The sequence below is a fragment of the Panthera onca genome, chromosome B4 (genome assembly GCF_046562875.1).
Source record: "Panthera onca isolate mPanOnc1 chromosome B4, mPanOnc1 haplotype 2, whole genome shotgun sequence".
NCBI classification, from domain to species: domain Eukaryota; kingdom Metazoa; phylum Chordata; class Mammalia; order Carnivora; family Felidae; genus Panthera; species Panthera onca.
Window position 1 is genome coordinate 54,551,803 of NC_138345.1, and position 14,102 is coordinate 54,565,904.

A 14,102-nucleotide genomic window follows, 5' to 3' on the forward strand; every position below is an offset into this window, starting at 1 on the left:
TATGCATATACATTGTGTTGGATTTGCAATCAGCGCTGCAGAGAAAAGGGAAGCAAGAAAAGGTTAGGATGTGTTCAGAGAGGGTGTTGTGATTATAAAATGGGTGATCTAAGAGAGCCTCACCTTCACACTGTTGTGCAACTTGTTGCACAGAATTTGTTCATCTTCCTCAGCTGAAACTCCGTACCCATAAACACTAACTCCCCATTCTTCCCTCCCTGCAGTCCCTGGCACCACCATTCTACTTTCCCTCTCTGAATTTGACTACTGTAGGTACCTCATATAAGTGGAATCACACAATATTCTCCTTTTGTTACCAACTTATTTCACTTAGCATGTGTCTTCAAGGTTCATCCGGGTTGGAATATATGTCAGAATGTCCTTCCTCTTTAAGGCTGAATAATACTCCATTGTGTATCTCCCACATCTTGTTCACATTCCATCCACTGGCGGATTCACCTTTTAGCTGTTATGAATAATGCTGTTATGAATATGTGAATAGAAATATCTTCGTGAGTCCTTCCCTTGAATTCTGTGGGACCAGAACCAGAAGTGGGATTCCTGGATCCTATGGTAATTGGATATGTAGTTTTTTGAGACCTCACCATAGTGTGTTCCACATAAATGCATCATTTACATTTCCACCAGCTATGCTCAAGTGTCCCAATTTATCCACATCCTCCCCAACACTTGTTATCTTCTGTTTTTTTTTTTTAATACTAGCCATCCTAACAGGTGTGAAGTGGTACTTGCATACTTTTGAAGAATACAAGGAGGCCAATGGGCCAGGACAGAGTGAGTGAAGGGGGAAACAGTAGCAGATGATGTCAGAGAAAAAGCAGGAAGATAGACCCTTCATGTATAGTCTATGAGTCACTGTGAGGACTTTGGCTGTTTGACTCTGGGTGAGATGAAAACCCTAGAAAAAGTGACAGTTTCACAGGTTGCCTACTGATTTTCATGTTCTGTGAATTAAGTATTGGGTTAAGGGAAGGCCTCCTCCCAATTTTGAAGAAAAAGCGTGGAGACAGGTTTTGCAGAGTTCTTAATAGATGTCTGATGCATCTGACAACCCAATGAGAGCTGGACAAGCTGTGTTCCTGCTGCTGCCTCCCTCTCTACATGCCAAGGGAGAGATGTCATACAGACAACTATGGGAGAGTAACATGATGGATTGCTTTTACTGTAAATGTCCACTCCCTGGATTATCTCTAGGCAGGACTCAAATACTTAAATACCAAACAAAAGTCATTTTAGTATCATTCGTTATTTTAGATGATTTCCACCATTATTGTGAATAATGACGAGCTGACATGGAGATAAAGGGTGGGTTTTCCAGAACCTTATGAAGTTAAGGACTGCAAAGATATGGGTAGGGAGACTCTCAGAAATGGGACAGTAACCATGTGCATCAGTCACTTGCAAGCCTTGAAAAATTGAATAGGTTAAGCCACTCCCAAGCCCCAGATGACTCGGGAAGGAATGGCAGAAGCATCTGAGTAGCTCACGGCTGGAGAGAGAAAGGGCCCCAGAGGGAAGTACATTCAGAAATTAAAATACATTTCTGAGAGGTAAAGAATACTTCTCATAACCTCATTTCCCCCTGGGAAAGAGCAATGAAAACTTCTACATCCACATGAGAAGTCCAAGGAGTTATATATTTTATCAACAACGAAAATCTGGAATGACTACTGAACCACCATTCAAAAATGTTATAAATACACATGTATGTGAATGGGGGTGGGGGTGACATGGAGGGTAGATAAGGAGAGAATAATGGGGTTGTTCCTGCGGGAAAGGGAGGAGACACAGAACCAATTTTCACTATGGTATTCTTAGGATTCAAATGGGTGTTAGTGGAGATAATTATAGTAAGATATGGAAGCCTAAATAATTAATTTCTCTTTCAAAGAAATAGGCCATGTTCCCATAGGTTCTCTGTGCTGGTTCTCTTTCCAGCTGACAACCACCTAATTCATCAACCACTCGCAACACAGTATGATCGCCACCCACCCCCAGGGTAAAGAGACTCCACAGGTTGCCTCACAACATACTGTCCATCTAATTTCCTCTCTCTGTAGGTCTTTACAGATGTCCTGAGTTATCCTTAAGCTTTCACACATTTATAATAAAACCGGGACTAAGATATAGGAGAAGGCTGCTCCTCCCCCTTCCTCAAGTAGAAAAATAATAGACCTAAGTGGCAGCAAAAGTCTTATTTCATTCATTTATTCATTCATTCAATAAATATTAAACACCTTCTAAATGCCACTCCTAGTGCTTGATGTTACAAACACAACTGGGAGGAAAAGATATGTTCCCTGTATACATGGCACTCATTGTCTTTAACATGTTCTTATATAATATTCCCTCCAAAATATGTAATCTAATCTGATGATACAAGCAATCAGTCTACAAAACAACTTTGTACAGAAAGTTGACTCTCTATAAAACAAGTGAACTTTGCTTTTCAAAACTGTCAATGTCAGGAATGACAGGTTGAGGAAATGTTGCATATTAAATGAAAATAAAGAGACATAACAATGAAATGCAACGCATAACCAAGGATTGTACCTGGATCATGGAGAAATACTGTAGTAAAAAAAAAATGGACAATTAGAAAAGTTAGACTATGGACCATATTTCACACACACACACACACACACACATTGGACACAGCAAACAAATGTGGAAAAATGTTAACAACTGGTCAATCCTAGCAAAAAATAAATGTTGCAAAGTTCTTGCAACTTTCTGTAGGATTGATATTTTGCACACTAAAAATGTAGGAAGAAAAAAAGAATGTCCCAGAAGTAAAGTTTATGGATTCTTCTCCCTGAATGCCCTTTATAAACAAGTTTGACATGATTTTTGGTTATAACCAAATCTGACCCAGAATGTTTTAGCCTCAAATCAGTAACTTTAGATCAGAGGATTGGGTGGGAAGATAGAACTCCTTTGTCTTTGATTTACAATCAAAATTGTCAGCAAACAAAAATGACTGGAAAGACACCACAGCCTTGCCTCATGTAAGTATGGTTATAAAAACTTCATGCTCTCATTGACATTTTGTGGGACTAATACACACTAATAAACCAGAGCCCTAGACTTGAACTCTAGAGGCATTAAGGGAACATATGCAGAGGCTGAAGACAGAGAAAAATGGTATCTGGCAAATAAGGTTACCAGGTATATGTGCAAGAATTAGGGATACGTAGAAAGAGCAGTGAAAGAGAACCAGATTTGTTGAGCTGCAAGTAATGTACATACGTTATTTCATTTAAGCCCCATAACAACCCAATAAAGTAAGTATTTTTATTCTACTTACTATCTGAGATATTAGGCAACTACTATTTAGCCAGTACAAAGAAGAGCTGGAATTTGAACTTGATTCTTTGTACTATTTACCAGGTACAAAGAAGAACTGGTATTTGAACTTGGTTCTTTGTTCCTTCAACAACCATGTTCTTTCTCCTCCAGCACCCGACATCCACAAAGAAACACAATTCAAGGGCATGGCTATTAAATGAGTATTTAAGCCACTTCTTACCTTTGTGCACAGGTCACACTCTGCTGATGTCTTCCCTCTCCTCCCAAATAGAAACTGATGAGCCAGTTAGAAGTGCTGGAACCAAACTTTAAAAAAAGGAGGCGGGGGGGGGAGGTGGTGAGGGAGAGATGCCTGGGTGGCGGTGTTGGTTAAGCATCCAACTCTTGGTTTGGGCACAGCTCATGATCTCATGGATTCATGAGTTTGAGCCCCACATCAGACTCTGTGCTGGCAGCAAGGGGCCTGCTTGGGATTCTCTCTCTCCCTCTATCTCTGCCCCTCCCCAACTCGTGCTGTCTATTTCTCTGAAAATAAATATATAAACAAAAAAAAAAGTGTTGGGACGTTAAATCTGAATGTTCCATCTAAACCATGTCTTACTAAAATCTAAACCTAATCTAGGGACTTCGAGATGCCGAAAAAGTCTCCAAAGCATCTGATATCCATTCCAATAGTTCCCAGATAAGATTCTACAACTTTTGTAAAATCCTGCCCACAACATTAGCCTATCTCCTTTTGCTTGGCTTTTAGTGAAAATACAGGATAATAGATCTCTAGATGCCAAATATAAGTCACACTCTTGAGACTTCTTTCATCATCCAATTCTTTCCCCACTCTATTCCAAATCTTTTCTGGTCACTGCCTCCTTCTTAAGAAGAAAAAGAACCATCTTCAGGGCAGCTTAGGGAATTCTAGAGAAGAAAATGAAACCTTGATTTTCATTGTGTAAAGAAATATAGGCAGACAGGGGAACAGACATTTTCTAAAATGGGAGCCCAATGGCAAGAAGATGGTTGCAATTTCCCTGACAACCTAATTTCTTTCGGGTTTGAGCTTCCCAAACCTCAGCCATCATTCATGGCTTCAAGATGTAGCCAGCACACACCATTAGGAAACTTCTGTCACAAACTTCTGTCACAAACTTCTGTCACAAAGCCTCTGCATATGTTCTGGGACAAAGAAGGACAGGAGGGTAGATTGCTCCAGTTTAATGAAAGTGGTTTAATGGAGCATCTTTTTTTTTTTTTTTACTTTTCTTTTTTTCTTTTAAATTTGTTTTAATATTTATTCATTTTTCAGAGATGGAGAGAGACAGAGCATGAACAGGGGAGGGGCAGAGAGAGGGAGACGCAGAATCTGAAGCAGGCTCCAGGCTTTGAGCTGTCAGCACAGAGCCTGATGCGAGGCTCAAACCCATGGGGCTTGAGATCATGATCCCAGCCAAGTCTAACACTTAACCAACCGAGCCACCCAGGTGCACCTAACAAAAACCTCTTTTTAAGCTTCCTATCTCACTTGGCCATTTGCTCTCCAGGTTGGGCTGCCAATGAGGAGCAGATTGGGAATGTTTGCCAGAGAATGGCAATGTCCTCTTATCCTTAACCCAGAAGATCCAGTACCAGAAGAATATCAGGTCAACAGTCACTCCAAAATATGATTAAACCCATTTCAGAAGTAAAACATCAGGGGGATGCTGGAAAAAAGATTTCAGCTATGTCAGATTGATCATTCTGGCTTGGCTATTGTTGACAACAAGACATCTGACCAACTAGAATATATAAAATGGGCATTTGTATCCCCCATGGTGACTCATACCTGTGACCAACTCTGAGCATCGTTAGTATTTATTAATCATCCATGGAAATAAGAGCAAAGACCAACGAACATAAGGCATGAATATAGACCTCTATGGCTATTTTTGGACTCCTTGCTATCTTTTTAAAGTTATGAATGAATATGAACACGAGATAAGGAATAGTAGGTGTTCTGAACATGCTATTTGTATAGGGAGATCAACAGAGAAGATAAAGGATTGCCTTTCCGTTTTAATTTCAAAAGGAAGAAAATCCAAATTTTGTTAAGAACCAAGGGGGTTGGCAAAGCAGCTTCTTAGGATCCTGATCTTATCCAGGGAAATTGCATAAAAACTTGGAATAAATGCAAGGAATTCCACCTGAACCTCACTGGTTCCAGGTATTTGGAAATCACTAGCCTAACCCTCATTTCAAGTCGGCTGACATGAAGTCATTTGGCACTTAGCATCTTGTCCACACTACTCCTCTATCTAGTAGATTTGTATGGTTTGCAAATACTGCATATCCAGGGCCAGCCACCTGCCATACTCCCTAGTCCACCCTCCTGGTCCATAAAGTTGGTAACTCTAAACAGAGATCCTCTAGACTCTCACTCAGATTCACTCAGCAGTCACCAGAGAGTGTTGCCCTTGAAGCAGGATAAAGCCCTAAACCACATTCTTCCTGATCACTACATGCAGAAGAATTGAAGTGTGAGTGCTCCTTCTGGAAATGACACTTTCTTCAAGTCTTAAAAAGGCACTCATACACACACACACACACACACACACACACACACACACACACACAGAAAACCAACCTGCAGTTTCCTGCTCTCTATTAAGTCCAAACTTCTAAGATTATATTTCCAAGGATTTTTCACTGTTGTTCTACCACTTACACATACTATTAACCTTTTATGTGGCTCCTACTGGCACAAATCTTTCCCCACACATGTACATCTTGCTGGCGTTAACATCAGATCTCACCCAAACTGTCCTTCTCTGCCTAGAATATGCTCTTTACCAACCCTGTTCATTATGACCCTCCTTCTGGAAACTTCTCTGGTCACAGCTACAGATAGGTATCTGATCTCTCCAGTATGGTTTCCTTGCCTCGTTAATGTCCAGTGGCATAACTCACTGGCCTAGAACTTTGCATTGGAAGAAAACCCAGTTAGGAAAGAGGGTAGGAGTAAGCGCTGAGGTGGAGCCCAGGAGAAGAGCTTTTGTCTAATGAAGTTTTTAGCTTTCCTTTCCTTTCCAGCTGAAGCCTGAGGTGCAAAGAGTTAACTGGTGATAGCCAAGAAGTACCTCAGGATATACAGCCCAATTTGGTGATGTCAGAGATCTGACACAAGAACTGAGGTCCAAGTCTCTTTCACCACAACAAAGTCAAAGTACAAAGGAAGTAACCTAAGTCAGCCAAGAGAATGTACATCATCAATGACATTCATGATTTGCATCAGTGTCATCCTTGTAATGTGTGACAATGGAACAGACAGACAACACAGAGTTTTACTACTTTCACTGCTTTACTTTATTTGTATAATACGTCCTCTAATTGTTTGGCATTAGACAACATGACACAATACTCAAACTGCAATAACTACATTTAAGGCTGGCCTGCAGAATGGAGGAGTGGGACCATAGTCAATTGATTGAATGGGGTGTAGAATAGGATTTCACTGGTTTTAGGTGGATAGGGAAGTATCCATAAAATTCTCTTATATTGTGAATTCCCAGAAAATAATTTTCTGTATTTGCTTCCATTTTTCTTGTACTATGTATACATACTACACAGATGGATTCTGTGTACTTGGGGTTGGATCTAAAGTGAGAATTCAGGTGGTCCCTCAAATCAAAACCACAAAAAGCCCTAGTGAGAAAGTCTGGATTCAACCTATTAAAGATGAGATTTTAGGGGCGCCTGGGTGGCTTGGTCGGTTAAGTGTCCGACTTCAGCTCAGGTCATGATCTCACGGTCCGTGAGTTCGAGCCCCGCATCGGGCTCTGTGCTGACAGCTCAGAGCCTGGAGCCTGTTTCAGATTCTGTGTCTCCCTCTCTCTCTGCCCGTCCCCTGTTCATGCTCTGTCTCTCTCTGTCTCAAAAATAAATAAATGTTAAAAAAAAAAATTTAAAGGTGAGATTTCAATTAAACGTAAATGAACACAAAGACAATTCCAAATTTGCAAATTCAGGCACCACAGTGATACTTTGTGGGGAAAAAAAAACCTCAAGCAAAAGAAACATTTTTCTTTCCCTTAATTATCATCACCACAACCATTACTCACAAATTATCATGCACTCAGTTACACACAGTGCAAGACAATGGTGGCAAATACAGAATTCCCCTCTCTGGAAATTGTAGATTACATTTCATGAACACTACCCCACCTGCTAAAAGAACTAAAAGATACACAAAGTATAAATGAGGAAGTGTATTCCTAAATCAGAAATAAATACTCAAGACAATGGCATGTCAAGATCCCATATGGCTTCAGAGTAAAAGTATTAAGGACCTCATTTTCCTTTGTGGATGAGACTAGTGAGTATCTTCTGTGTATCATGTGTCAGCCTGGGACACCACATAGAAGAGGGAAGAATTACCCCACTTGGCATTGTGTATAACTGTTTTCCAGGAAAACATTAGTTCAAGATACATATTCAGCTTGGGCTGAGAAAATCAGAAAGGCCTGAACTTCTGCTTCTAGAGGTCTTCCAAAACCAGATGGGCTACCAGGAAGAATCAAAACAGGAATCAAAGATATCTGGAAAATCCAGGAAGGGTGTACAATTAAGTGATTGGAAAGTGATGTGATACATGAATGTCAATGATTAAAATCAATTTCTTCTCTGCTTCCCTTACAATTGACCACTCTTTCTTCCCAACTCTGAATCCTGTCAACATGAAACACCTAATAAAAAGTTCTCAGGAGAAATCAGTAGAAGGAAATCCATCTGCTTGTCCACCTTATTTTCTAAAAACAAAACAAAACAAAAACAAAACAACAAAATAAAACCCTGCAACATAGGATGACCTTTGTCTATTATGAGCACTGATCCACAATAATTTTTTCTAAGAAGTCATGTTAAGAAGTTTTGGTTTTCTTCCCCTGAGATCTTTCCTTTCCTTGTAAGGATCTGATCCTGAATATCCATCCAGTGATCCCATGCAATACTACATCCTATCTCCACTTTCGTACTAGCAGTTGTGAGTGGTCAGAGGTTATGGCTCTTTCTTCCATGTACTTCCTCCCAATATATATCCTCAGTAATACACTGCATACAAGGTGGCTTAGGAAAGGGTGACTCTCTCTGGTCACCTTACTTCATATCTTCAAATGTGTCCTTGTGTCCTCCATGTAAGTACTCAGCTGTCTCTTTCTCTCTGTCCTCTCTCAACATACTGTGCTTGTTTCCTCTCATAGCCCTAGGTAGCTGCTCCACACTGTCACCATCTGCCTTGAAAAGTTAATTTGTTTTGCTTTCTTTTGGTGTGGGAAAGACACTAGATCATCTGAGTCATATGAAACTTGTATCATGCATCAAAGTCCTGAGTTCCTGTTCAAATATAGATTCATATGACTTCTCCCTCAAAACTCATCCTCCTTACCCCAGCTCAGGCAACAAATCTACACCACTATTTAAGGGACACTCTTTATCCCTCTTCCCCAGGTCTTTCTATTCCCCACTCTGCTTTGTGATTTCTGGGATAATACAAGAAAAAAGGAGGAGGATAAAATGAAAATATATTCTAAAAATCATATTTGTCAATTTAGTGCATACATTTGAAGGAATTGACCCTTCCACATGTTTTTGCTTAAATTAATGTTAAAATGAATCTGCTTCAAGAAGAACATAACACCTATCAATTGATAATGGAGAGAAGTTGCCCAAGAACTAACTGCTAGAGGGAACAAGACAACCTAGAAATTGACATTTGCTACATATAATCAATAAAACAGGTTTTATGCATGGATACTATTATCTGGGCTTCTGGTGCTGGGTACAGCCCACAGTGTACATGGCACTGGGGAAGGTGGAGGGTGGAGAATAGTTTAAGACTCCCAAGGCCTTTAAAGTTAAAGAGTTGCAAATATGTTCTGAGATAACAGCAAACTCTCTTTTTCCTCTTGGAAACCCGGGAAGACAGACCTGTTTCAGGCTTCTCCTCCAATTCTTTATCAATCAATGAAATATGCCTATCATGTACATGAAATTGATAGAATACAAGAGAAATAACAGAGCCATTAAGTTTCAAGGTTATTTAGCAGTCATTTATAACATGTGTGGGACCACAGAGAAGCCTTCTTAAAGTGACTGAAAGACCACTAAGCACCCACACCCCAGGGGAACTTGGTAATCTTGCCTCCTACAGCCTGACCTGGCCTATAATCAATCCCCACCAGGCAACTTTTTTTAATAAGATAAGAAAGTCAGGGAGGTACCTTCAGCAGTAAAAATAGATATCTAGCTCCTTGAACATCTAGGAAGAAAACAGTCACATCCCCTCTGGTGATGGTGGACCACCTTATCAAACTAGACCTGCTATTCTGCAAGGTCCACGACAATGTCCTCCCTAAGGAGATAGGACACAGATATTCTCAGAATCTCCAGTGAGAAAATGTGGCAAAACATGAAGGAAACACCAGATCCATGTTCATATTCATGAAGGAAACACCAGATCCATATTCATTCAAAGAACATGTTTAAGTATACTATGTGCTGGGCTCTGTGGGGAAGACAAAGATGAATAAAGCAAGCTGTGTGCCAGGTCAGAAAGGAAAGGCCAGGAAGGAGGGCAGGGCAAAGAGTTGAGAAGAACTCTGGAGAAGCACCCAGGATACACCTCCCCTACTTCATAGTTTCCTCAGCAGAGCTGAGAACCTTTCTGGTCTGGAAGAGAATAGAATATAGGCCTCCAAATCACTCTGACCCCAGGAAACTCACATGCCCTTCCCAAACTCACAAGGCCTCTGGTCTGCACCCCCATCTCCCAATCCACTGTCTAGCTCTGGTGCCATAAAATACCCTCTGCTCAAACCCCACAGGGCTTTCACAGCCAGCTGTACTTCGTGCCCAGCCTTCTTCTTCTCTGCCTCTGTCTCAGTTTTCATGTCAACTCTATAAACATGAGAAATCACTTACCCATGTGCTCCTTCTGTATCAGAGGAGAAAGACCTGAGAGACAGTGCAAGACAAACCAAGGGAAAGGAAAGGATCTTGGCCTAGCAGAGTCAGGACTTGAGGTGGAGTTTAGAGGTGGCCCGCAGGGAGGTAGGGCAGTGGGGAGGCTAGGCCCTCAGGAAAGCAGAGCCATCAGGAGGCGGGGCCATCAGAGGGCTGGTGTGCCTGGGAGGAGGGCTTATGAGAAGGGTGGGGAACTGTGAAGGAGGTGGATTAGGCAGAATCCTGGAGGAAAGCTAGAAATGGGCAAAGGATGACAAGTGGGACCCTGCATGGGTAAGGAGGTGGACTGAGGGATTAAAAGGGACTTGTTGGAAACTTTGTTGACCCAAGATCTGCATGTACAAGTAAACAAGCTTTTCAAGGTATGGAGGAGGGCCTGGTTGGCAGAAAGACAGTGTGGGGAGCCACGTGGTACCAGCCTGTGGTGATTTGGAGGCCAGTCCTAGTTTCAGCTAAGGAGCCACTCAGAAGTCTTGTAAACAAGGATAGAAGCACTACCACAGACACCTCTCAGAATCTCCTGCTAGGTTCCTCTATCAGCACCACACATCCCCACTCCCTCATTCAGCATTCACTTCACTCCAGGATTAAAACTAAAAGGGAATTTGCTTAAGCTTCACCTCAAGGGATTTCCTGACACAGTCATCCAGAATTCATAGCATATTCTAACTGAACATGCATTGGGCATTTTGTTGGAGGAAGTAAAGAAAAAGATATAGTTCCTACCTAGAGAGCTTCCTGCTCTAGACACTCAAAACGTAGGGCCTCCAAGACCCTGAAACAATGACCAAAGGACATTTCCAAGAATGTTAATCATCAAACAAAAGCCAAGACTTCTCAGAGATGGAGAAAGTGGGGCCTACTTAAAGACCAAGGGCTGAATGCAGAAATGATGGGCCTAAGAAGCCATTGGCCTCATGGAAAGGGGGCACCACTGTCTTCTCTTGATAGTGCTGAGATTTTCCTAAACCCTAAATTAGGTTCCTTAAACAGTCAGGTGGATGCTAGGAATTTACCCAAGCTATACAGCACATGTACCCCAATGTTTATAGCAGCACTGTCAACAATAGCCAAATTACTGAAAGAACTTAAATGTCCATCAACTTACAAATGGATAAAGAAGATGTGCTTTATATATACAATGGAATACTACTTGGCAATGAGAAAGAATGAAACCTGGCCATTTGCAGCGATGTGGATGGAACCGGAGAGTATTATGCTAAGTGAAATAAATCAGGCAGAGAAAGACAGATACCATATCTTTTCACTCATATGTGGATCCTAAGAAACTTAATAGAAGACCATGGGGGAGGGGAAGGGGAAAAAACGTTACAGAGAGGGAGGCAAATGATTAGAAACCCTTCGATACTGAAAACAAGCTGAGGGTTGATGGGGGGGTGTGGGAGAGGGGAAAGTGGGTGATGGGCATTGAGGAGGGCACTTGTTGGGATGAGCACTGGGTGTTGTATGGAAACCAATTTGATGATAACCTATATTAAAAAAAAAAAACACTGGGGTGGAGGTGGAGGGAAGGGAGAGAAGAGTTGCAGCAGGACCCTAAAGGGACAGAGTATATACTAACTATACTAAGACAGAACGTTGAAATTTGAACAGAAAGAACTTCTACAGATGTCATGAAGAACCTCCAACTGAGGAAAGCCTACAAATCACATTGACCCTGCCCTAACATATGTGCAGTAGGCATGGACCAAAGGCACTAATTAAGCACCTCCTTTGTTCCAGGTGCTATGCTTGGTAGTGGATGAGTGGCCCAGCCAGGACTACAGAGCCAAAATTCCTAGAGGCAAAGGAGACAGGCAGGAATTGGAAGGATGGCTGTCAGGACAGAACACTGGGGAAGGGAGACCTAGGGGTTTCATTTGTGTCTGTTGCAGTATTCCTAGGCTATCTTCCTCTGCCTCAGGCTGGGATTTTTCCCAAATATGCATCTACCTCAGGGGAAGTGCAGGGGGAGGGTCTGTGTATGCTTGTATCAGGTCCCAAAAGCAATCTTTACCTTTTTCTCCCTGTGCTATTCACTGTCTTGGGTAGAGGTGGGTGGTTGGGGAAATAATAGGGCCCCCAGACAATCACCAGGTAGTGAAAAAACTGTCCCAGGATCCCTCCTTCCCTACCTCCCATTGTCCAGCAGAGGTGCTCAGGCAGCCTGAGGGCCCTAAGGCCATGCTTTAAGCTTGACCCAGTATGGCAGGCCAGTGTTGGGCCCTTTGGGGCTTGTGCCCCTGGCTCCAACTGAACCCCTGGGGCCCGTCAGTGTCCAAGGCCACATTCCCTATATTCCTTAGCACACTGTTGCCATGGCCTTCCCCCTGCAAGGCTTGGACTTCCCTGGGGTAGGCAGCCTCAAGAATGCCTTCCACCCACCGCAGAGTCATACCCAGAACCCTTTTCAGGTCAGGACTGAGCTCCAGTTCCCCTTTTTTATATCCCAGGGGATTCTATTCCAGTCTGTGCCAATGCTGCTAGCCAGGGCCCAGTCCCCAAAGCCCAGCTCCTCCAGGTGGACTGCTCTGGGTTCTCCCTGCCACCTAGGAGTCTGCTGCACCACTGCTGCCCTTGTTACCGTGCCCCTGGCCCAGCCTCTCACTTCACAATAGACACAGCCACTCTGAAGTCTCCGCCCCTGTCCCCACCAGTGTCCACGCCACATGCCCAGGCCACACCTTTTTCTCTGCAGCCACCAGTGCCACAGCCATGCCACTGCCATGATAGCCCTAATCTCAGTGGTTGCTGTGACCCAGGCTGCACCTACCTGGGAGAAGACAAAGACCATGGGACCTACATATGTGCACTTGTGCCATGGAGTTCCAGATGACTACAACAACCCAAGGTATCAGGCCATCCACACAGGAGTCAAGGCCTGCAGCTGACACACCTCAGGTGCTATGGAGATGCCCACAGTGATGCCCCTAACCTTGAGCATCCCAACTGAGCGAGCTGGTGGGGGAGGGGAAGAAAGTGGTATAAGAGGTTGGGCAGTCACAGGTGCTGCAGGGGCCCTGGGCAGCAGGTGGAGGGTGGCCAGGACCCACTCTAGAAAGCACATCCAGGAGAAGCACACCTGTGACTTGCGTGGCAAGGCCTCCCCGATGTCTCTCACCTGAGCCAACAATCTGTGGCTTCAAAGAGGAGACCTATCCATGACCAATGTGCCTGCATCACTGCAAGTGCAGGGACCCAGGGAGCTACCACGTGTGCATATAGGACAGGATCGCACAGTGCATGAGCCCTGCAACTGTTCCCACTGTGGGAGAACTTCTCCCTCAGAATCACCTCAGTAGTCATGTGATCCACAAATGGCCCTTCAAATGAGACCCATGTGGGGTGGAGGAGCAAAGATGGCAGAACAGCATGGAAGTATTTCTTGCGTCCATGACAGCCAGATCAACACTAAACCACCCTGCACACCTAGAAAACTGATTTGAGGGTTAACACAACAATCTGTACAACCTGAATCACAGAACTCAGCAGGTACACAGCACCAAGAGGTGAACTGGTGGAGAGAGAAGCAGCAAAGGGCAGGGAGCTGTGGAGAGAAGATGGAGATGGGGGTGGGGGGATAATACAGGAAAAATACTCTCCCAAAGGCAGCTGGAGAAAAAGTGGAAAGGTGGAAACAGCTGCAGGACTGAACAAAAAAAGGGAGAAAGGAGAGGGTTTAAATTCCATTAAGACTCTATAAACAGGGGGAATGCAGAGTCTGAAACTCCATAGCTCGATACCTGGTGGTGCTCTGATGAGATGGGTGAATCCCCAGAAGCCGA

The 14,102-nt window shown here is 43.2% G+C and overlaps 1 long non-coding RNA gene and 2 pseudogenes across 8 annotated transcripts in view; all 3 read right to left on the reverse strand.

The window, feature by feature from the left end:
* Positions 1 to 14,102, reverse strand: part of LOC145715613 (uncharacterized) — a 338,798-nt gene that overhangs the window by 314,853 nt on the left and 9,843 nt on the right. The window lies entirely within an intron of this gene.
* Positions 1 to 14,102, reverse strand: part of LOC132694624 (cationic amino acid transporter 3 pseudogene) — a 136,754-nt pseudogene that overhangs the window by 87,120 nt on the left and 35,532 nt on the right. The window lies entirely within an intron of this gene.
* LOC132677337 (cationic amino acid transporter 3 pseudogene) overlaps positions 1 to 14,102 on the reverse strand; it is a 184,994-nt pseudogene that overhangs the window by 12,857 nt on the left and 158,035 nt on the right. The window contains exons 2-3 of one of the 6 annotated variants that reach the window (XR_013556832.2): positions 3,551 to 3,636; positions 278 to 466 (exon numbers count right to left, since the gene is read on the reverse strand). The exons of 2 other annotated variants lie outside the window; for them this stretch is intronic. The product of XR_013556832.2 is annotated as a cationic amino acid transporter 3 pseudogene, transcript variant X1 (transcript). Of the gene's footprint in view, positions 1 to 277; positions 467 to 3,550; positions 3,637 to 10,275; positions 11,375 to 14,102 lie in introns of those variants that run through there. 3 more of the 6 variants (XR_013556833.2, XR_013556834.2, XR_013556837.2) reach the window with 3 other exon arrangements.